The sequence below is a fragment of the Symphalangus syndactylus genome, chromosome 10 (genome assembly GCF_028878055.3).
Source record: "Symphalangus syndactylus isolate Jambi chromosome 10, NHGRI_mSymSyn1-v2.1_pri, whole genome shotgun sequence".
NCBI classification, from domain to species: Eukaryota; Metazoa; Chordata; class Mammalia; order Primates; family Hylobatidae; genus Symphalangus; species Symphalangus syndactylus.
Window position 1 is genome coordinate 26,271,629 of NC_072432.2, and position 24,290 is coordinate 26,295,918.

At 37.9% G+C, this 24,290-nt stretch overlaps 1 protein-coding gene and 1 long non-coding RNA gene across 10 annotated transcripts in view; one reads left to right on the forward strand and one right to left on the reverse strand.

Moving 5' to 3' along the window:
• The window catches only part of LOC129491982 (uncharacterized), a 75,174-nt gene extending 65,798 nt beyond the window's left edge, over positions 1 to 9,376 (forward strand). For 4 of the 5 annotated variants that reach the window (XR_010113820.1, XR_010113818.1, XR_010113819.1 and 1 more), the window contains one exon: positions 3,998 to 9,376. This is a non-coding gene — a long non-coding RNA (uncharacterized lncRNA). The remainder of the gene's footprint in view (positions 1 to 3,997) is intronic. The other variant, XR_008660681.2, reaches the window with a different exon arrangement.
• The window catches only part of NEBL (nebulette), a 391,737-nt gene that overhangs the window by 131,853 nt on the left and 235,594 nt on the right, over positions 1 to 24,290 (reverse strand). The window lies entirely within an intron of this gene.

Here is a 24,290-nt window from a genome sequence, read left to right on the forward strand (position 1 = left end):
CTAAAACCATAAAAACCCTAGAAGAAAACCTAGGCAATACCATTCAGGACATAGGCGTGGGCAAGGACTTCATGTCTAAAACACCAAAAGCAATGGGAACAAAAGCCAAAATTGACAAGTGGGATCTAATTAAACTAAAGAGCTTCTGCACAGCAAAAGAAACTACCATCAGAGTGAACAGGCAACCTACAGAATGGGAGAAAATTTTTGCAACCTACTCGTCTGACAAAGGGCTAATATCCAGAATCTACAATGAACTCAAACAAATTTACAAGAAAAAAACAAACAACCCCATCAAAAAGTGGGCAAAGGACATGAACAGATACTTCTCAAAAGAAGACATTTATGCAGCCAAAAAACACATGAAAAAATGCTCATCATCACTGGCCATCAGAGAAAGGCAAATCAAAACCACAATGAGATACCATCTCACACCAGTTAGAATGGCCATCATTAAAAAGTCAGGAAACAACAGGTGCTGGAGAGGATGTGGAGAAATAGGAACACTTTTACACTGTTGGTGGGACTGTAAACTAGTTCAACCATTGTGGAAGTCAGTGTGGTGATTCCTCAGGGATCTAGAGCTAGAAATACCATTTGACCCAGCCATCCCATTACTGGGTATATACCCAAAGGACTATAAATCATGCTGCTATAAAGACATGCACACGTATGTTTATTGCGGCACTATTCACAATAGCAAAGAGTTGGAACCAACCCAAATGTCCAACAACGATAGACTGGATTAAGAAAATGTGGCACATATACACCATGGAATACTATGCAGCCATAAAAAATGATGAGTTCATGTCCTTTGTAGGGACATGGATGAAGCTGGAAACCATCATTCTCAGTAAACTATCGCAAGGACAAAAAACCAAACACTGCATGTTCTCACTCATAGGTGGGAATTGAACAGTGAGAACTCATGGACACAGGAAGGGGAACATCACACTCTGGGGACTGTTGTGGGGTGGGGGGAGGGGGGAGAGACAGCATTAGGAGATATACCGAATGCTAAATGACGAGTTAATGGGTGCAGCAAAACAACATGGCACATGGATACATATGTAACAAACCTGCATATTGTGCACATGTACCCTAAAACCTAAAGTATAATAATAAAAAAAAGAAAAATAGCAAAAAAAAAAAAAAAAAAAAGAAATCACTTATCCTAACACAAAAAGCTGAAGTCAGTTTGAACCATGAACCCTTTGCAGATATAACAATTCCTAGTCAATTAACTGTGGAAGCAGCACTACTACAGCTTCTCTATTCCCTTTATGTGCCTTGAACATAATTTTTCCTTCTTCAAGTTATTGTTAGCCCTTCAGAATACTCTTTGTGTATGTGGACTTTATGAAAATTCTTAGTGAAGAAAGTGTTTCCAGATTTATGAGTCTTTGGAAGAAAAATATTTAAGGGAAATCCATTTGTATTATGTAGACCCTGAAATAAAATTTATTTTAAATGTGTTTATAATATAAATTTCACACTTTTACATTTCTATAATTACAGCTTTATTATTAAAATGCACCTTTTTTTTCTATTCTTTACTAAACAAGTGATGTCAGTGTTCCTTCTCAAACCTTAAGCATCAAGTTACTCACACCTATGTTCACTAAGGATTCCTTCTTCCTGAAATCATGATTTCATCCCACTTTAAGCCAGGGAAAACAATACTACTGATGCTCAAAAGTTTGGAACTTTTAAAACACTAATTTATGAGCCTTATTCCATTTATTTCCATGGAGCTTTTCCATGTTTAACTTAACCTAAAAGACAATATCAAAATAAAATTATAATTAAATATATCATTAAAACAGCTATGAAGTTAATGATGCTTTAAAATAACTGGTACTCTCTGAAGAGTGAGAACTGGTTTAACATATATTGGGGCGATTTCTCTCTCAGGACTTTATCTTCTTTATTATTTGTGTGAGGGTGTGTGTTGGGGGGTGTGGGTGTGTCTATGTTCATTCATTCATTCAGTCCTTTGTTATAGGAATGAATGAAGATGGACATGAATGAACTGTAACAAATATAATTCAACAAATTTTATTTGTTAATAAGTTCACAAATGTTTCTTGTGTGCATTCTATCGGCCAGGCACCATGTTAATCTCTCCAGTCAATGAACAAAACCAACAAAAATCCCTAACTGTCTCTCCTATTTCAATCATACATTCATTTATCAAATATCTAGGAGTATCTACTTCGTACTATGCACTACAATGAGACATTTTATATTTTTTCCTACTAAGTCTTTAAAATCCTGTGTATTTTAACTTCACAGTTACAGCACAACTCAATTCCAACGAGCCACATTTTAAGTGCTCAATGGTCAGATGTAGATAGCAGTGATGTAGTAAGTAGATGTAGATAGCTCTATAGTAATGCTGTAAGACTGGAAATCATTAGCTATTTTTCAGTTTGATCATATATACTTAAGCATGAAAGAAACATTTAAAATTAAATTTAAGATGATGATCTCAGGGTCTTAATAAGCAAGCAATAAAATCTACAATCTGATTTTAATTTCCAGACCTGTCTAAATAATTCTTCGGTGTGGAAATGTATTTTATTACGGGTTTAAATTTTTATTATAAATAATGAATTAATTTTAAAATTATGTTTTAATTAAATTTACCAAAGGTGTATTTTCAAAATGCTATCTTGTTTCACTAATGAAATGATGTAAAGTCCCACTAGTTTTCAAGATATTCACCCTCTAATTTTTTGTCTAATAATTATATGACTGAATAATAAATATTCATTCTACAATTCTCTATCTAAATAGCAAAAAGTCCAAATAATGAAATATCTTCCATCGAAACTCCCATTTTTAACTATTTTTAACTCACATAACCAAATTTAAGCAAACCATTCGTTCATCACCTTGGCTAGATAAATCCTTTTAAACAATATTGTGAAGTAATGTCACCAGGAAGTATATGAGATTTTTAATAAGAATATTCAAGTCTCATGAAAAGAACCTAAGTTGCACTGAAACGAGATTTTTCTATTTTAAAAGAAACTTTAATATTTTCAAGAATTCAACAGAAAAGATCTTCATCAGTGAGGAAAAACACCGTATTTCTGACTTCTGCTCCCAGCAAATTCACCTCTTGCCTTGACAGAGCCAGCACAAGTGGTACTTTAAAACTGCTGGCATCTTGAGTAATATCCAAATGCAATGAAGTGCTTTGAATCTAAAAATACTGTTATGCAGAATGATATTCAAGGTCTTAAATTTTATTTGTGTTATACCTCATCCAAGCTATGCTGACATTTTGGGGAAAGAGGAACTCCATATAAAAATGATGTGAGGCAGCCATGAAGTCTTCGAAGTTCTTGAACTCTCCACTGACCTATACCAGGTACCAAGAAAAGGTACCAAATGATGATCTCTGCATGCCAAGCACTGTGCTGTGAGCTTTACATACAGTATCCCATGTGATCTTCAGACACCCATTTCACAGATGGGGTCACTAGGATTTAGACTGATAACTTGCCCAAGTTCTCACAGTAAGAGATTCATACCTAGGTCTTACTATTTCCATTTGTGTAAAACCTACTAGACCATAGGGCAGTAGAACAATTAATGGATGGATGCTTTTTATTTCTTTCTGGTAGTGATATTACTTTCTCTCATCTCCTTCAATTTCCAACTTCAAAGGAATTGTCATTACGGATGGTTATATAAAGGAAGAGTAGTCCTTGTGGTATGGAGACAATTTGGCTCCTGTGATCAGTGAAAACAAGCCCCCATGGGCGTTAGAAGCAACAGGAAAGGCATGCAATAACGAAAGCATTATGGGGATCCTTGATCTAGCAGGAACCTAATTTGAGGAACTTTTCCTGCTTTTCATTCATTAAATGACACATTTATGAGCAGTAGTGAGCTGGTAAATGTCTAACAATCAACTCTCTCAGGGTTTATATTTTTTAATTAAGAAATAAATTTTTAATTAAGAAACAAAATCTCTGCTCTGCAGCATAATCATGGAGTCGGGAAGAGATGAACACAATCTGCTCTGGTAAGCTGATAGGAGCCAGCGCCACACAGCACTGCGAGTAACAACAAAAGCCTATATCTAATGTTAAATGGACCAAGAAATGCCAATCAACCTGAGGCAAATGTAAATGGGCATCTCAAGGTATACAGTTATGCCCTGCTGCTATTCTGTTCCTTACCTGTATGTTGATGAACTCATTCTAAATGGTAAGATTTCAAACTTATTTGTGCTACACTTTTTCTACTGATCACCAGACACTGAGATCATAAAATTTGTGTTTGTGGCACTCTTTTTATTTTTAATTTTTTGGGTACACAGTAGGTATACAGGGGTACATGAAATGTTTTGATCCAGGCATATAATGCGTAATAATCACATCATGGAGAATGGGGTATCCATCCCCTCAAGCATTTATCCTTTGAGTTACAAACAATCCAACTACACTCTTTGCATTATTTTAAAATATACAATTATTATTGACAGTCACCCTGTTGCTATCAAATAGTAGGTTTCGTTCATTCTATTTTTTTTGTACCCTTTAACAGTTCCTACCTCCCCACCACCACCCCCAGTACCATGCCCAGTCTCTGGTAACCATCCTCCTACTCTCTATGTCCATGAGCTCAATTGTTTTGATTTTTAGATTCTACAAATAAGTGAGAACATGCAATGTTTGTCTTTCTGGGTGGCACTCTTAGTAATTTAGATGCCTCTAAGATATTGTACACACAAATGAAGCAAATGAAATGGAAAATACTTTTAAGAGGCAGATTTTCTTGTACCAAAATAGAGCCTGCCTTTTCTACATAGCTGTCTTCACACCAAAAAGGATTAAAACTTAAAATTTTCTTTGAGTAGGATCTAATACATAAAAATTTAGAATACAGTAAATGCTAATTGAAAATAGTATTACAGTAGTGACTTCTATACTATACAGTCTCTGATTTGCAAAAAGCTAATGAAGATAATTTACAGAATAACTCAACAGTTCTCTCAATTGGGCTAGAATATTAGGAGAAATTCACCACAAAATATTGGAACAATAATATATATAAAAGAAATACAGAATTGTCAGAGGAAACAATTTATATAATGGCTTTAAGTCTTAAAATAAGGAACCTAATACAGCCCTGATCCAAAGCACATATAGTGATACTTCTGCAGGAAAAAAAAGTGTTTTATAGAATTATAATACTTGTCTAGTATCAAAGCTTAATTAAAATAGTGAATAAACATGTCCTTTGTATTTCACTGTGTGTCAGCAAAAATATCCCCTTTTCAGCAAACTTTACACTTAGGTAAAAATTTTGACATAAAAAAGATCCTCAGGGTAGGACTGTACTTTAAAAAGTTGAATTTTGGGGGCAGTTTGTCATGGAAAGTCTTAAAGCAGCTTCTCTGTGCTTTTCAGATGGATAGATTTAGAAGAAATGAATTGAGGACATACTTTTTTTAAATCATCTATATAGTTAAGCAAAATTGTCATTTTCAGCTCAAGGTTCATACAAAAGCAGTATTTCTTTTATATATGTTATCATGGCTCTGACAATTCTTTATAGTATTTATCTGCCATGATTTGACAAAGATTATAACTAACTCATGAGCTATTTAATCATGTAGCTTCTACTTAAGTTCCTTATGTTATACTCAAAAACTGAAACACATGCATCAGATGTCATGAGGTTGTAGTCCACAATGACTGATGGCAGAACTGTATTCTATTTTTTGGCCTGGCAAAAACACTACAGCTGACCAGACAAGGATGACTAAGGACAGAAGAGATTTGAAGGCCGCTAAACCCTCACTGCATGAACCATAGTCAGAGAGACACTGTTTGAAAAGGAGCAAGCACTGTAAGTAGCACATTTGGTGTGGGCAGTGGAAAGCATGACACACAGAAGGTGTCCTAAGACCTACCTTCAAAATCCCTACACTGTAAAAAATTAGACCGATCTTCCTAGTTCTAAGATTGTATGATTACCAAATTTATCTACCTATCTACTCATCACCAAGGTACAAGGAATTCAAAGATGAAAACCTCATCTATTAACAAATTCTTTTGTCAAACCACTTTTCTTGTTTGGAGTTTTTTGTTGTTTGTTTTGGCCAAAGGGGATAGAAGTAACCTATGCTAAAGAGTAGGCATTGGCCAGGCATGGTGGTTCATGCCTGTAATCCCAGCACTTTGGGAGGTCAGGGTGGGAGGATGGCTTGAGCCCAGGAGTTCAAGACCAGCCTGGGCAACACAGCAAGACCCTGTCTCTAAAATAGAAAAACTAACTGGCTGTGGTGTTGTGAGCTTGTAGTTCCAGCTACTCGGGAGGCTGAGGTGGGAGGATTGCTTGAGTCTGGGAGGTGGAGACTGCAGTGAGCTGTAATTGTGCCACTGCACTCCAGCCTGGGCAACAGAGCAAGATCCTGTCTCAAAAAATAAAAACAAAATATAAAGAGTAAGGAAAGAGTAAGCACTGCAGTAAGTCCTTTACATATCTCATAAAACACTCATAAACTCTCTGGAAAGTAAATTCTATCAGGATCCCCAAACTGAAGTTCAAAGGTAGCATGAACAAACTTAGAATATGATCTTCTATGTTGATGTATATACCTGTTGTGAGCATTCAACACTGTGAAATGTATATACCTGTTGTGAGCATTCAACACTGTGAAAATGGCTGAAACCCACAATTTAAAACTCTCTTTGTATTATGATTACACTTCAGAAAATAACCAGGTATGCTTGAATGGCCAATAAAGTATAGGACATTTATAAAACCTATTCCTATATACATCAAAATATTTTTAACTGTTATAAAACCATAGTCTTCAAACAACTACAAGGATATTCTCATAGTCTAGTTTTAAAACTAGAGCATTTAACTCAAGTACATATAAATAAGAAAGTGTAAGTGGATTTTATATGTACATAAAATAGGGACGTATTCCCAAGGCATGGGAAATCATCAGCGATGTAGCTATCCTTAGTGTATTCATGACTATGTGTTCCAAAATCGATATAAACATAATCAGTGGGAAATTAAATTCTGATAGAGCCAAGAGTATGACTTTGAAAAGCTTTTAAGCATTTATCTCCACAATGATCTCATGAGGAGTTCAAGCTTGCTTTTCAAGCAACGACACCGTCAAAGGTTCTAAAAAGCAGTTATTTATCATAGTATTCAATCTTTTGCAAAAATTTCTTGGCAGTTTGACTCAATATAAGAAAAATAAGTTTTCGTGTAATCACAAATGGGGAAATAAATTATTATCTTAAACACCACCTTTATCTCCCAATTTAATTAACATTCTCCCTCTTAAGGTTAGAATAATAACTTGTCTTATTCTTCACACTAACATATTTTAGTTTTTCTGCAAATATGAATGTAAATGTAAAAACATGAAAATTACTTTTAAAAATAAACTAGATAACCAACACAACTATTTTTTATATTGCTTCTGTTTTACAGTTTCAGTTCTATTACCATGTCTCAGAGGAATGCTCACAGATGTGCCTTGCAAGAAGAGCAAGTCAATGGCATTGCTATGTTTGAAATAAAAATACACATTGCTTGAGTGTACATTATGTTCAATATTTGCTTTAAAATACCTGTACTTGGACTATATATAAATCCATACATTAGGTATTATAAGAAATATAAAACTGAATAAAATGTAGCCTTTCATACTCAAGGCTCTTCTAACCTATGAGTAGAGATAAAGCACTTCGAGAATATAACAAAGTCGTCAGAGAATTAGAGAGTGCTGTAAAGGTTCAGAAGATGGAAAGAATCCCAAATATTAGGAAGACTCCAAAGTTTCATGAACATTGCTTTTGATCTGCACATCATGAAGATGAATCTGTTTTTCAGAAGTGAGAATAGGGAGGTCAGAAGACGTATCACACACAAGGACAAGAGAATCGCCATACTGGCTGGACGTGGTGGCTCACACCTGTAATCCCAGCACTTTGGGAGGCCAATTGCTTGAGGTCAGGATTTTAAGACCAGCCTGGCAAACATGGTGAAACCCAATCTCCACTAAAAATACAAAAATTATTCAGGCATGGTGGTGTGTGCCTTAGTCCCAGCTACCTGGGAGGCTGAGGCAGGAGAATTGCTTGAAGCCAGGGTGGAGGTTGTAGTGAGCTGAGATCGCACAGCACTCCAGCATGGGTGACAGAGAGAGACTCTGTCTTAAAAAAAAAAAAAAAAAAAAAATTGCCCCACTATGACCCCCATGAGGAACAAGTTCAGCATGGGATAGGGAAAGTGAAGGAGTAAAGATTGAAGGAAAGGCAGAATGGAGACAGCTTCAAATGTCAAGCCAACAACTGCATATATAATTCAATCAAATCTCGAGTGACAACGTTTTAACCAGGGGAGTGACATACAAATCCAATATAGAAAGAGTAATATAGGTGCAAAGTAAGTAGGAAATGCTGAAATGATAGGAAAAAGATATCAGAAGACGTCTGCAAAATGACCTAGAGGCCGGCAAGAGATAAAGACTTATACTGGATTCATGAAAGTGGTTAAGATTTGAGAGATATTAAAAATGTAAACAGAGCAATAGATAACATGTGAAGAATGAGAAAAGAAAGTTTGTGTTGAGATACTGTAAGTTGTTTTTGTTTGTTTGTTTTTAGACACACGGTCTCATTCAGTCAGTCACCCAGGCTGGAGCGCAGTGGCACAATCGTAGCGCATTGCAGCCTCAACTCCTAGGCTCAAGTGATCCTCCCACTTCCGCCTCCTGGAGTAGCTAGGACTACAGGCACACACCACCACACCCAGCTAATTTTTTTTTAAGTTTTTTTGGTAGACACAGGGTCTCACTATGTTGCCCAGTCTGGTTTCAAGCTCCTGGCCTCAAATGATCCTCCTGTCTCAGCCTCCCAAAGTACTCATATTACAGGCATGAGCCACCATGCCCTGCTGTAAATTGTTTTGAACAGAGGGTGAAATAGACTCAGGGAGGAGCATACTGAGTCTGAAATAGAACATCCAGGTGGAAGATCAGCCATCACTGAGAGCTGCACAAAGGTTATGATTAGAGCATTGACTCAGCTTAGAGAAGGGAGTAAGAGTTCAGAGAGCCACAGGCAATTCCTAAAGTGAAGAGAACAATTTTGAAAGGCACCTGCTGAAGAAAACCAATTATTCATCCCTAAAAGGCACTGCCGATCCTTCACATTGAACATCAGAAAAGGTACACTCCTGAAACAAGGTCTCCTATGGGACAAAGAAAAACTCTATTCTGTTTTCTTAAACCACTTTAATGGAATGCTTCATTAATCATTCTCAGTAAACTATCGCAAGGACAAAAAACCAAACACCGCATGTTCTCACTCATAGGTGGGAATTGAACAATGAGAACTCATGGACACAGGAAGGGGAACATCACATTCCGGGGACTGTTGTGGGGTGGTGGGAGGGGGGAGGGACAGCATTAGGAGATATACCTAATGCTAAATGATGAGTTAATGGGTGCAGGAAATCAACATGGCACATGGATACATATGTAACAAACCTGCACATTGTGCACATGTACCCTAAAACCTAAAGTATAATAAAAAAAAAATTCATAGAGTACTTTAAAAATTAATAAAGTACTTTCATGTATAAAAAAAAGTATTTATTAAGAGATCATTATGTGAATTAGGAACTTACAATATAAAAATATTTATTATCTGCATTAAGAGGCTTTAAACATCTTTGATATATTGTCTGGTTATAAAAAAAATGTTCAGTTTACTGGAAATAGCAAAAAAGTACAAAAACCAAGTGTACGAAATATCGTAACAGGAATTGTTAAATTTAATCAGCTGCTTTTCCAGCATCAGATGGCATATTTGACTTTTTGATCAATATCAATAACATATTAATTTTATTATATTAATAGATTTCCCGTATTGAATCACCCTGCATTCTTGGGTTAAATACTATTTGTCTGTGGTACGTTGTTCTTTGAATTAATATGATCTTATAGTATTTGTTTATACGATCTATATATGAGACAATGAATATTTATGCTCATGTACTGAAGCCATTTATGTTCAAAAACTGGAGTTTTCTTTTTCAGGCTGTTAGCCTTTTTTGTGCTCAATACCAATATACATATTTTGGAAATGGTCATTCTTGAAAGTAGGATAGACTCATCAACAGAGCTATAGCAGACATGTCAATAAATTCACCTGTCCAGTCCAAACTACACTCAGGTTCAACCTCCTCTGCACAGACTATGAATCAATCACATACCCTGATTATCCACCCCACAGCTCATCAGACCAAAAGCAGACACTGCACTTGAGGAGAGGAAACATATTGGTCATTTGGTGACCAATGAGAATGTGTTTTGTGAGTTTGAACTAAGAGACATTTAGCTGTGGATAATTAGATGTCAGTAAGTGCTGGAGCTAAATCCTGGGTAAACTCGGGTGGGTCGCTACTATTCAACCACATATAAGCTAAGAAAACCTGTACTCGGAGTAAAGCAGAGACAAAGAGCCATAGAAACCTTAAAAGATACAGTGGACAAGATTTGCTTTTTAATGACTTCACAGTTTACGTGAAGTCCAGCCCTACTTACTGCAAAGGTTTTCTATGAGATTACCCTCTATGCTTCCTATGAATCCCTTTTCCCTTTAGTCATTCCTTGGAAGCAAACATTCCTAATACAATGTTTATTAGGGACAGGAACCTTTCATAAAGCAAATTGTTTAATAATATTTTTCAATGCTTTCCTTGGTTATTGTTTTGTTCAGGTTTTCTAATTCCTCAAGTCTATTTTGGTAGTTTATATATTTCTTTTAAAACTCCATTTATATTTTCCAGGTTTGTTAACATAATGTCCTCTTGTGGGTTTTGAATTTAATGATAACCTAGTCAGACTCTGAGCTAGAGGTAACTACATATCCAGACAGAGGTTCAAACTTAAATTGATGAGAGACTAAAAACAATAGAAATGGAAATTTTAAATAATTGAGACAATTTTAATACCAAATTTACTATACATTGAGGGTAGTGGTTCTCAAGATGTATTTTTCATATATTTTCTGGGGTTGTTTTGTTTTTTGAGGCGGAGTCTCACTCTGTTGCCCAGGCCGGAATGCAGTGGCGCGATCTCGGCTCATGCAATTCTCCTGCCTCTGCCTCCCAAGTGGCTGGGATTACAGTCATGTGCCACCACACCTGGCTAATATTTTTTTTTTTTTTTGTATTTTTAGTAGAGACGGGGTTTCACTATATTGGCCAGGCTGGTCTCAAACTCCTGACCTCAGGTGATCCACCCACCTCAGCCTCCCAAAGTGCTGGGAATACAGACGTAAGCCACCATGCCTGGCTTTTATATATCTTCTCAGTAAAAGTTATTTATCATAGTACAGACCGAGGATGCAATGAATGAAAATAAATGAACCCATCACTACAGTAACACTTCACCAACAAATACTTGTTAGACATTTATATATGCAAGGAACCGGGCTTTGAAATTTTTAAACTTTTGAATTGGATCTGCAAGCTAACCAAACATTTATATCCAGGTAGTCAACGAACATTCTATTTAAAACAAAATTGTTAAAATGCATTACCAAATGTTGTCATAACCTTATCACTTAGTTATACAGGACAGTAAGACATAATAGACTGTCTTTCTATGATAAACCCTTATTAACTAAGTCAGTCCTAATTTCAGAAATAATCTTTTATTTCCTAGATGAGAAGTAAAACACAATGAATCATGAGGTGACTAATCAGTCATCTAGTTTAACTAGATGTCTGATGAGTGCAGACTGCTAAATGTGAGAATTTAAGAACTACAGGCAAGAACGATGGGTTATGGAGTTCCCAACACCTAAATCTATACAACTCTGAAAAACAGCTATACCTGAGAAACTGCAAAGTGGGGAAGGAGGGAAATAGAAGCAAACTATCGTATACAAATTAAATAATTTAAAATGTAAAAATTGCTAGAGTTCTATTATGAAATATTTCTTACATAGCTCTGAAGAAGAAAAAAATGACTTAATGTTTTGTTTTCTTTTGTTTCTTGGGAAAGGGTCTCACTCTGTTGCCCAGACTGGAGTGCAGGTGCAGTGGCACGATCTTGGCTCACCCAACCTCCGCCTCCCAGGCTCAAGAGACTCTCCTACCTCAGCCTCCCGAGTAGCTGGGATTACAGGCATGCACCACTACACTTGGCTAATTTTTCTGTAATTTTAGTAGCGACAGGGTTTCACCATATTGGCCAGGCTGGTCTTGAACTGCTGACCTCAAATGATCCACTCGCCTCAGCCTCTCAAAATGCTGGGATTACAAGTGTGAGCCACCGCGCCTGGCTTGCTTTAACTTTCAAACATTCTCTCAATTAAAAGCTTCTAACCTGGCTTAGGTCTAAAATGTGTGCCTGACTAAAGTTCCTCAAGGCAACAGGCTATTTGATACTTTACCACTAGAGTGACACATTATGAATATTTGAAAAAGAATATACAAGTCCTGTAGTGTATTGACGTGGGAAAAAAAGTTAGACTTTTTACAACATTTATTGACTTTTTTTAGTTCCAACATTCAGAAAAGAAAACGTTACAAAGCATGTGCATATAATTTATAGTAAATATAAAATATCCTGGGGAATGAACTCAGACTATTATTTAGTGAAAGGGACTGTATACTGAAAAAAAAATACATTCTGTGCATTAAATTATAACCCTCCTGATTATGTGAACTAGACCTGGTTTTTAGCCTATTAGTCCATGTGTGCCTAGCACAAAGCTGGTAAGAACATTAACTTTTTATGAGGTTGAAAATCAGTTTCTAAGTCCAAAGTCCACCATTTTGTCCTCTCTCAGCATACACACAAACACAAAATAACACTTAAAATGTTACAGGCAAAACACTGTCCTCTAACAATCACTAATACTGTATTTTCACATTAGGCTGATACATTCCATTCATTTCTTTCTTCAAGGGTCCTCTGAACTATTTCTCCAGGGGCACAAACCCATAATGGCAATGAATTTTTCACCTTTTTCACTGATACACCCATTGGCGTCACAACAGAAGCAAAGGGTAGAAGGAGTATTGCTGAATTAGGCTAAAAGTTGAGACCGTTCAGGGGATGTCTATTTAGTTCTCAATGTACGCAAAAAGTCCAAACTATTCACATGCTAGCCACACATTACTATGCATCATGTACCTGATTTTTAACTTGGATTTTGAGACAATGTGGATCTTAGAAGGGCTAGGAAAAATTAAGAAACTTAGGCACATTTTGACATAAACAAAACTTGCAAGTTCAATTAACACAGGAAAGTGAATGCTCTCTAAACGTCATGTAAAACACTTAGCAGCAACAATGTCTATAAAATTAATGTGATGTGTGTTTCTGTCTCACGGTGACCTTGTCCATAATTGTTCTATTTTATATTTCACTTTCAAGATATTTCTTTGAGAAGCCAAGATTCTATACTAACTGAAGAAAAAATATTCTTAACTTCCTCTTATTAAAATCTAGTTTAGGTCATTTAATTGTGTTAAAAGAAAGATGATATTATAAATAAAATTTAATATGATCATAGAGAAAATGAGGATGAACATTTCTGGTAAAATACTAATAAAATAACAGGATCCAAAATGATACATGCATGACACAATGAAAATTGTGGCTGATAAACAGTTTTTGGAGAAAACACACAGGAGTTAGAATCCAAGCTCCAGGCCAGGTGTGGTGACTCATGCCCCTAATCCCAGCACTTTGGGAGGCCTAGGGGGGCAGATCACTTGAGGTCAGGAGTTCAAGACCAGCCTGGCCAACATGCTGAAACCCTGTCTCAAATACAAAATACAAAATTTAGCTGGACATGGTGACAGGCGCCTGTAATCCCAGCTACTCAGGAGGCTACGGCAGGAGAATTGCTTGAACCCAGGAGGCAGAGATTGCAGTGAGCTGACATTGAGCCACTGCACTCCAGCCTGGTAACAGAGCAAGACTCAGTCTCAAAAAAAAGAATCCAAGCTCCACTGTTCACCAAGTCTGTGAGTTTGGGAAAGTTATTTAATTTCTCAGAGCCAATCATTACTCACCAGTAATAGTGAAATAATAAAGATTGCATCTTCAGATGAGTTTTGTGATAATTAAATAGGGTAATATACTTAGAGCACTTGAATCAGTGCACTTAAGTAAGTACATAATAAATGCATAATATTGGAGCCGGGCACAGCTGGCTCATGCCTGTAATCCCAGCACTTTGGGAGGCCAAGGCGGGCAGATCACTAGGTCAGGAGATCGAGACCAACCTGGCGAAGGCAGTGAAACCCCGTCTCTACTAAAAATACAAAAAAACTATCCGGGCGTGGTGGTGGGCGCCTGTAGTCCCAGCTACTCGGGAGGCTGAGGCAGAAGAATGGTGTGAACCCAGGAGGCGGAGCTTGCAGTGAGCTGAGATTGCACCACTGCACTCCAGCCTGGGCAACAGAGCGAGATTCCACCTCAAAAAAATAAATAAAATAAAATAAATAAATAAATTCATAGTATTACTGTCATTCTCTCAAAATTGTTCCCACTTAACATGATCATAATAAAGTGAAAGATTATGCATGGGAAAATTCTGGAAAGAATTGACCCAAGTAACACAATTATGGAGGTCAGAAGTAGAATTCTGGAATATTTTTTCCTTTGGTATTACTATTACTCATTTCAAAAAGTTTCCAAATGCCTTATGATGCAATATTATAATTAAAAATAAGCTAAATTATGTATTATCCTAAAAATTCAAAACTAAAAAAAGTATTTTGTGGCAAGAGAAGGCATCTGAGCTGTGGTTAAGTGTTTGCTGGGAGATTAGTCTCTCATCCTTTCTGAGAAAATTATGTACTTTTTAGAAAATTACGCAATGTACTGGTTGAGAACATAGGTTCCAGTCCCACTGCTGACTAACTGGGAGACATTGGACAGGTCTGTACAACCTCTCTAAGCCCCACTTCCCTTCTGTGCACATTGGAAGAATAAGGGTAGCCCATTCATAGGGTATCTCTAAAAATTCTACCATTTCAAACTTTATGTTTCTATAACCATGGGAATCATGTCATGGTGACTTTTAAAGTACTTTTAATCCATTTTATAAAGAAAACTTCCATTATTAGAGCTGTGTGCTCCTGAAACATTAACTGATAGAATGAGATAAACAGTCCAGAGATAGACCCATATCCACAGGACCAACGGCATCCAAGAAAAGGGAGAAAAGGACAACCCCTTAATAAATAATGTTGGAACAACACGGGAAATGCATATAATTGGATCCATTTCTCGTGCCTCACACCAAGATAAATTCCAAATGAGATCCAAATGCAGAATATGAAACCGTGGAACAAAACACAGGGGAATTGCTTTCCAACCTGGGAGTGGCAAACCATCCCTAACTCAAAATCCGGAACCTATGGGAAAAATAACAACTACACAAAAATAAGTTTGACTACATGAAAATAAAAATGAACAATAATCTAAAATGTACACAGAAAAAGAAACCCACCACTGCAAGCAAAAGCAAGGTAGTGGGGAGAAATTGCATCATGAAGGGCTAAGAGTCCTAATGTAAAAGAAATATCTAAAAATTGAGAAAAAATCAACAACCCAATATGGACAAAAGATGAACAGTTCACAGAAAAAAGATACAAATGGTCCTTAGTGTAAGAGAGGATGCCCAAGCTTCTTACTGGTGATAAGAGAAATACAAATTAAAAGAACATGACATTTTGTACCTTTCAAATTAGCAAAAACTGCAAAGTTTAACAACGTATTCTGTTGCACTGTGGAAAAACAGGCCCTGTCATATATTACCGTTGGAAGCATAAATGGTTCAACCCCAGTGGAGGAGAATTTGGCAATATCTAGCAAAATGACATATGCATTTACTTTTTAACCCATCAGTCACTCTTATAACAACCAACCCTCAGGGGTACTGGTAAAAAATATGAGATGATAAATATACAAGACTATTCATTACAATACTAGCAATAGCAAAAGACTGGAAATAACCCAAATGCCCATCAACAAGGGACTAGTTAAAGAAATTGTAGTCCAGCTACACACTGGAGCTGTCAAAAGGTATAAGGCAGATTTCTGCATACCGCTAAGGAGTCCAGGATATAGCAATAAAGGAAAAAAGCAAAGTACAAAAGAGTGTGTACTGTACATTACCATTTGGTTAAGAGAGGAAAGAATATATGCTATATGAACACATTTACTTCTGTATTCAAAAGAAATAAAGGAAAGACAAACAAAAACTAATAAAAAGAAGAAAAAGATATTTACCAAGAAAAGGTCAGAATAGGAAGGAAGAAATGGGGATAAAAGTGAGATCTCTCTTAATATACATCATTTTGGAAAATCATGGAAACTTTTATACAATCAAAAATATGTAAATAACTCAGAATACACAACAAAGCAAACTCTACCATTTGAAATCAAGCTGAAATATGTGGAACTAATTATACACACACATTTTATAAATCTAAATTTGATGTACAATTAGGTCCACTTATTTCTAGCCAGGTTGCTATTCATATTTTGAAAATACTATATTTTTTCTCTTTCAAAGAAATATGTGTTTACCAGCTCTGTCCACTGAAAATGTCTGGAGTAATGACAGTAGGAACAGGGAATCAAAAAAGTAGAAAGACTATTTCCAATCTACGTTCGTGAATAGTCTGAGATAATCACCCAGAAAGTGAAGTTATGTCTTTTCCTAACTCAGGAAACAAATGTTGGTATTTTATTTAAACTGTGAAGCCAACACAGAGTAGTGCTGATCCATGCCAAATTTTTCAGCTCTAAGGTGAAATTCGAAAAATAAGGACAAATTCACACACACGCACCTACCTGAGTATTCTCCATTTGCCTCCAGCCCAGCTCCATTCTTCCTCCCCTGCCCTGTTCCATGTTCCAGAAGGAGAACCTGAACCTGAGCACTGCTTCTCCTGGGCTTCCTTGCAGGTTCCCGTCTAACTGAGTTTGGCCAGTGGAGGCAGGGACAGGAGATCAGATGACAGGGCAAGAGGGAGGTAGGGTATTTCTTCCCCACACCCTCTCTTCTTTGGAGTTCTTTCTCTGCCAATAGCCTCATCCTCACAGCTAAGTCTCCCTCTGGCAGCACCTCCTCCCACAATTCCAGTTCTCCATGGGCTTCAGCCCAGGGGATGGTCATGACTTCCTGAATCTCAGGGCTCCTCACTATCCCTTGCTTGTTCCCCTAATCATGCCCACAGCTCTGCAAACTCTCTTTATTTGCCAATAAGTGGGTTTACTTTGTTTCCTGCTGCACCTTAATATGTGACAGCACACACACAACACATGCACACACATACACATATCCATACAGACACATATATGTACATGCACACACACACATACATGTATACATACATGCACACCCCCCCACACATAGCTATACCTATATTTCCACATCCATACATCCATACACTCATATTCATATATACACAAACACATACATATACAAATAAGTACATATATAAAAATGTGTGAACATATATGTGTCTGTGTAGGGTTGGTAATAAACCTCACTATAATTTTATGTGAAAATGCACTTTTTTGGAAAGGAAAATAGAGCAAGTAATGGTCTCCTAAGTAGGTTCCTAAAATTGTTTTGGCTCTGAAATTTTATGGCTCCAAATCAAATGTCTGGACACTGTATGACAGAGCAAAAACCACAAACACAAAGAAGCAACAGGGTCAAGAGAAAAGCACATGCGCTGGAGAGCAGGCAGCCTGGAACAGCAACTCTGCTCTGCATCAGCCAGGCTGTGACTCTGGCTGAGAATTAAATGATTCTGTGCCTCACTAACTCCTCTTTGTGTCATAGCGACCCAAAAATAGGCCCTGCCTCCACCCCCCTACCCATGGCTGTTGTGAGGCTCTGAATGCACTAAGTGCTTCAGAAACATTAAAAGCATGAGAACGATATGTTTTACTCTCCTTTTATCCGGGACGTATACAGTGATACTCCAATAAATTCATAGAGTGTCACTTCACATCCCTCCCTCCTATACCAAAAAGCAAACTCATCCATTTAAGAGCACTTAAGACTGAAACCAACCTTGACAGAAAGATCTAGTCTATTCCTTCTAATCAGCAGGACTGCATCAAAGCCATTATGGACAGATGGGCATTTTGTTCTATTTCTGAAGACCTCCAGGGAAGGAGATTCTACAAACTGCTTTGGCAGCTGACGTGCTAATGCAATGTACGATAACTTATAAATATAGGCAGAGTCAAGGAGGGCCTCCAGAATGCAGCCCAGCATGGGTGTGCACTCGCCCAGCCTGACACACAGCTAAGGAACATTCTGAGCACTTGAGCCATCCCTTCCATTGCTCCCCTTCCTTTTAATTACAATTGGTCCTTCAGAAACCAAGTCAATTAAAGGGAAAGGGAAGAGAAGACTTTGTGCTAGACAGATTTTGAAAAATGTAAAATGAAATGATAATACCAAACACAGAGAAACTAATGACTTCAGGCAGAGATAAGGCAGGGGGGAGTACAGGGAAGCACTTTTCCTTCTAGTACATGGCAGAATGTTTGTTAAATGGATATAAATATTTGTTAAATGAATGCATTCATAGAAATACAATCTCTCTCTTGTTCTTCTTTTTCTTTTTTTTTTTTTTTTTTTTTTTGAGACGGAGTCTCGCTCTGTCGCCCAGGCTGGAGTGCAGTGGTGCAATCTTGGCTCACTGCAAGCTCCCTCTCCCGGGTTCACGCCATTCTCCTGCCTCAGCCTCTCTGAGTAGCTGGGACTACAGGCGCCCGCCACCACGCCCGGCTAATTTTTTCTATTTTTTAGTAGAGACGGGGTTTCACCATGGTCTCGATCTCCTGACCTCATGATCCGCCCACCTCGGCCTCCCAAAGTGCTGGGATTACAAGCGTGAGCCACCACGCCCGGCCTTCTTTTCTTTTCTTTTATGAGACAGGGTCTCGCTGTCACCCAGGCTGGAGTGCAGTGGTGCCATCACGGCTCACTGCAGCCTCAATCTCCCATCTCAATCGATCCTCCAGCCTCAGCCTCCCAAGTAGCTGGGACCACAGCCATGCACCACCACACCCAGATAATTTTTGTATTTCTTGTAAAGATGAGATTTTGCCATGTTGCCCACACTGCTCTCAAACCCCTGGACTCAAGCAATCTGCCTGCCTCAGCCTCCCAAGTGCTGGGATCATAGGCATGAAACACCACCTGGCCACTTATTCATATTAATAAGAAATGTCTTCTGGCCAGGCACAGTGGCTCATGCCTGTAATCCCAGCACTATGGCAGGCTCAGGTGGGCGGATCACGAGGTCAGGAGATCAAGACCATCCTGACTAACAGAGTGAAATCCCATCTCTACTAAAAATACACAAAAATTAGCCGGGCATAGTAGCACACGCCTGTACTCCCAGCTACTCAGGAGGCTGAGGCAGGAGAATCGCTTGAACCTGGGAGGTGAGCCAAAATCATACCACTGCACTCCAGAGCAAGACTCCGTCTCAAAAAAAAAAAAAAAAAAAAAAAAAAAAGAAATGGTTTCTTGACATGCTATTTGGAAGTGACCACAGCACAGCTGATTTAATGTTGAAGCTGTCAAGCCTGCACTTCAACCCTTTGCATGAGTACTGGCTCCAAGAACCTCTTCTCTATCAACACAAGGTAGACCCTTGACTTAGAGCTCCTCATATCTAGGAACGCAGCAGGAATAAAAGGAGGGGAGAGCTGGAGGATGAAACCCAGGCCACATCCCCAGCCTACATTTCCTATCTAGCCCTTTTCTAATTCATCTGGGTGTCTTCTAGTTCTGCACAAAGACACTATGTAAGCTTTTAGGAGCTTTACTGGGCCCCACCTCTAGGTTCCCAGGATTTGAAGAGTTTCCTTTCGATATACAGCAATTCTTAGACAATGAATAGCAAATCCAAAATCACTCTAAATTGGTGATTGTCAGGTAGGGAGATTTTGCTCCCAGGAGACATTCAGCAATATCTAAAGACTTTGTAATTGTCATGATTAGGGGTTCTTATTGGCATTTCATGGGTAGGGGCCAGGGATGCTTCCAAACCTGTATAATACACAGCCCAAGATGTCAATAATGCCAAGATTGAGAAGCCCTGTGTCTTCTGAGACCCTGAAAGTTTCACCTGTGACAACTTACGGTACTTATCTGCTTTGTATCCCCACCTTAAGTTACCAATTTGACAGATGTGTATCAAATGCCTAAAGCTCTCAATCAGGCATGAAGTAAAAAAAAAAAAAAAAAGGCAACACCTTTCCTTTATTTTGTACTTCATTCACCAAAATAAGCTCCTCAGAAGAGAAAGTGCAATACAGAGAGTATCTTGTTAAAAAATATATATATATATCCCAGCAGGTAGCTAAGCACCAAGCACATAACTACATATAGGGCTCTGGTCATTTCTGATGAAATGAGTGAGAATGTGAATGAATAGGGCCTCCTGGAATAAATCTGAAGTTCTTTTTAAAAAAAAAAAAATAAGGTGAGGGAAGGTGAGGAAAGTGATAGACATGAAAGGGAGAGAAAATGGCTGGAGGCAGTTTGGTTTAGTGTGCTCTCTGGAACACTGTAGAGTTTCCCCCATAGAAAGAGATTACAAACGGTCGTCCAGTTCCTGGTCAGCCCAGAAGAGCTTAGTTAACCATAATCCACCTGGCGCTATAAAACTGCAGGAGTCGAGGGGTACATGGTCCCTGAGGTTTGTAACTTGGAAGAACAAAGGACAAAGAGATGATCTGTCCCTTCCCTGTCTCCTCTCCCCACCTCTGCAGACCCCCAACCCCCTGCTCTATACCGCCTCTCTTAGAGGTAAGAGTAATTCTAGAAAACTAACTAGCATATTAAAAAAATTAAAAGTAATGTACACAAAAATGCAAAGTGTAGCCCCGGAAATAAAATAATACCTCAGACCCAGATCCCCCAGGCTCCTTTTGTAGAGACAAAGTCACTGTTTATTACATTCCTTCCAGAAATACTCTCTGCACATACTCAAACATATACATGCATATATGCATGTATCATCTTTCAAACTATATCCAGAAATGGAAATAGACAATGCAATCTGTTCTGTACTTTCTTTTTACTCATAAATCTACTTTATTTCTTTAATGACTGTGGAATATTCCATGGTACGGATGGAATATTTGTATCAACATTAGGATGGCTCCTAGGAATACTCTGAAACAGCAAAAGTTCATCTTTCCCCTTTTATGACCAAGTATCCCACCCTCCATCCCCCTTGTAGAGCTTCCCTGAACCCTTTACCTTCCCTCTCTTGACTGGTTCTACTCTATCCTTTTTCCCAAAGGGTCCACCCTCCAAAAGCATGGACTTCCTCACACCAGTAAATACACTCACCTTCTTTCAGAGTGGCTGGCCTGACTTACCTTATTCTGAAAGAAAGCAATCTGATTTCACACTAATTATTATATGAATTGCTGCCAACTCCTTAACCCACACATTTAGAAAGATGTTTGTTAACTAAGTTGAACTCATTATTGGAATTCCAGAGAGAATAACAATTTTTAAAAAAAAGGCAGAACAGAAGCTATCAAGAGCACACAATTTAGAGTTGAGGTCAGCCATATTGGCTATTGTCTCATGCCGGAAAATCTAGACATAGAGCTTTCTCTAATTAACGATATTTGGGGCAGTTTTTTTGTTTCCTCTAGCTAATAGTCAAATTATTCTTCAAAAGCTCTGAGATTTTTCACAATACTCTTATTCAGTAGGTGTCCTAGAAAGAGTAAGCCAGCTGTCTATAGGTGTGGGCCATTCGTAAACAGGTGTCCATAACATATGGACCCACCGTTCCCAGCCTGCCACCAGTAAATTGAGAAAGAGCAGAAAAGAACATTTTGTTTAACTAAACTCTCCATTATGCCTCTTATGAAATCTTATAGGCCATATAAAAATACCAAGATCTCTTCATCAGATGCACAAAAAAATGGCCTGAGTCGCTACTGGCATCTTTTGCTATGTTACAGGCAGAAAGAACTGGTTCCCTTTCACCAGGGACAGGATTGCTGCAGATTCATTTCTGGAAATAATATCCTGTTTGGAGGCAGACCCAAAGTAAATGCTGAAGTAAGCTGGTACCACAGAGCTCTGAGCATGATTTATATTCGTGGGATTCTTTTGCAATCCTTTATAAAACTTGACTAATTTTTCTAAGAGGGCTTAAACAAACTTGTGATTTGATTATGTGAAATTTTGCTTTTTTTATGATCTTATTTTTCCTTTTTTCAGTTTCCTATCAAACATTTTGGCTCATAAACCATGTGCCAGATGCTCTGCCTATACCTATATAAAAATTATCCACAGTTTGTCCCAAATACGAGATATCGTATTCCAAGGATTTTTATCACATTCTATTCCTTAGGGGCATACTACTATAGGATTTATGCTCCAAGAAAGAAATCTGTCCCTCATTCCTTGGAGTAGCCGGGGAGGGATTTTAGCTGGATTCATGTGAGCTGAGCGGGTGCAGGGGGAGAGTGTGTGATCTTGCATTCAGCAATGGCCAGCAGCATTACTGCCGATGGCACATCCAGCTGAAGAGTGATGCTGAATAAGCTTTGCTAACAGTATTCAGGAGAAAAGAATGCAAACAGAGAGTAAATACAGGTCAGTTTCAATTTCCGAATAAAAGAGAAACACAACCTATGAATATTCCCGTTAACTAAGCACAAGCTCTCCGCTAAGACCTAAAAATGCATAGATGAAAGAGACAAAGGCCCCTCTCCTAAGAGATCACAGATGAGTGGGGAGGAAAAATCATCGAACAATCACAACTGAATGGAGAAGGTCTGAACTAGGCAGTGGTGGGGGTGGAAAGAAAGGATAGGAGAGACTGAAGAGATTTGGAGAGGAGTTTCAACGCGACTGCATGTGGAGAGACAGAAGCTCAGGAGCGGAGGATAACTGAAGTTTCTACTCTGGCCACTGTGTGTCCAGTGATAACATTAAATAAGGTGGGGCATGAAGAAGAATAAAACGAATAGACCATGAGTTCAAGTTTGGGATGTGCTGACTCCCAGATGCCCACAGAACATCATGGTCGACTATGAACTTCAACACTTTAAAATTTATATTAACTTTAAATTATTCCTATTAAAATAAATAGATCTTTTCTTCACAAAGATTCTTCATGAAATCTTAATCTGAAGACAGAAAAAGAATGTCATCAAATATGGAAGAAGCTTGGTTCTTGTAGATCTACTCCACAGAGCAAATGGTGATCATCACTGATAGTAAATAAGACACATAAAAGAGTTGACTGTTAGCCTCTGAGCTCAAGGACAAGGACAGCCCTAACTATAAACTGTGTATCCTCAATTTGATCAAAGCAAAGTCAGTAACAGTACATTAAAACCATACTCTGAGACTCATAATTTCAACTATGAGTTAAAAACCAAAACCTATCTTTTAAGTGCTCATGTAAATATCCTTCGCCAGTGTAAACATAGAATAACTCAAGTGCAAGACTTCACAGAATGACTTACGTGTGGTATACAGTCCAGAGCACAGCCTGTGGCAGCCAGACAGCCAGGGTTCAAATCCCAGTTTTGCAGCCCTGAGACCTTAGGCAAGAAGAATAAACTCTCTGAGGCTATGTTTCCTAAACTGTTTCTGCTCCTCGTGGTGAGATATGACTTACTCCTATATAGGCATGACCAAGTATACACATAAAATATGAAGTTTTCATCCTGTAAGATAGTGTCACCCAACAGAGATACAACGTGAGCCACATATTATATTTAACTTTGCTAGTAGGTACTTTTAAAAAGTTCCTTTTTAATCTAGTGAAGTGAACTTAATAATATATTTTTAACTCAGCAGATCCAAATTGTCATTTCAACATGTTATTGATATAAAATTATTAATGGAATAGTTTACATATTTTTTAGCTAAGTCTTCAAAATCACTGTACAACTTACACTTACAGCACATCTCAATCCAGATGCTAAACATCATCTGAAATACTTGGTACAGTTGAAAAAGTAGATTCACATGTCCTAAACATAATAAAATTTTTCCAGTAACTGAGTTGAGTATCAGTGTTTACATTTAAACTAAGTAAAATTAAGTGTTCAATTTCTCAGTTATACCAGCCACCTTTCAAGTAGGCAGTATTCACATGTGGCCAGTGGCTACCATGCTAAACAGCTGAGTGCTAAGGTAAAAAAATTTACTCTGGGTCAGGCTATGCCATCA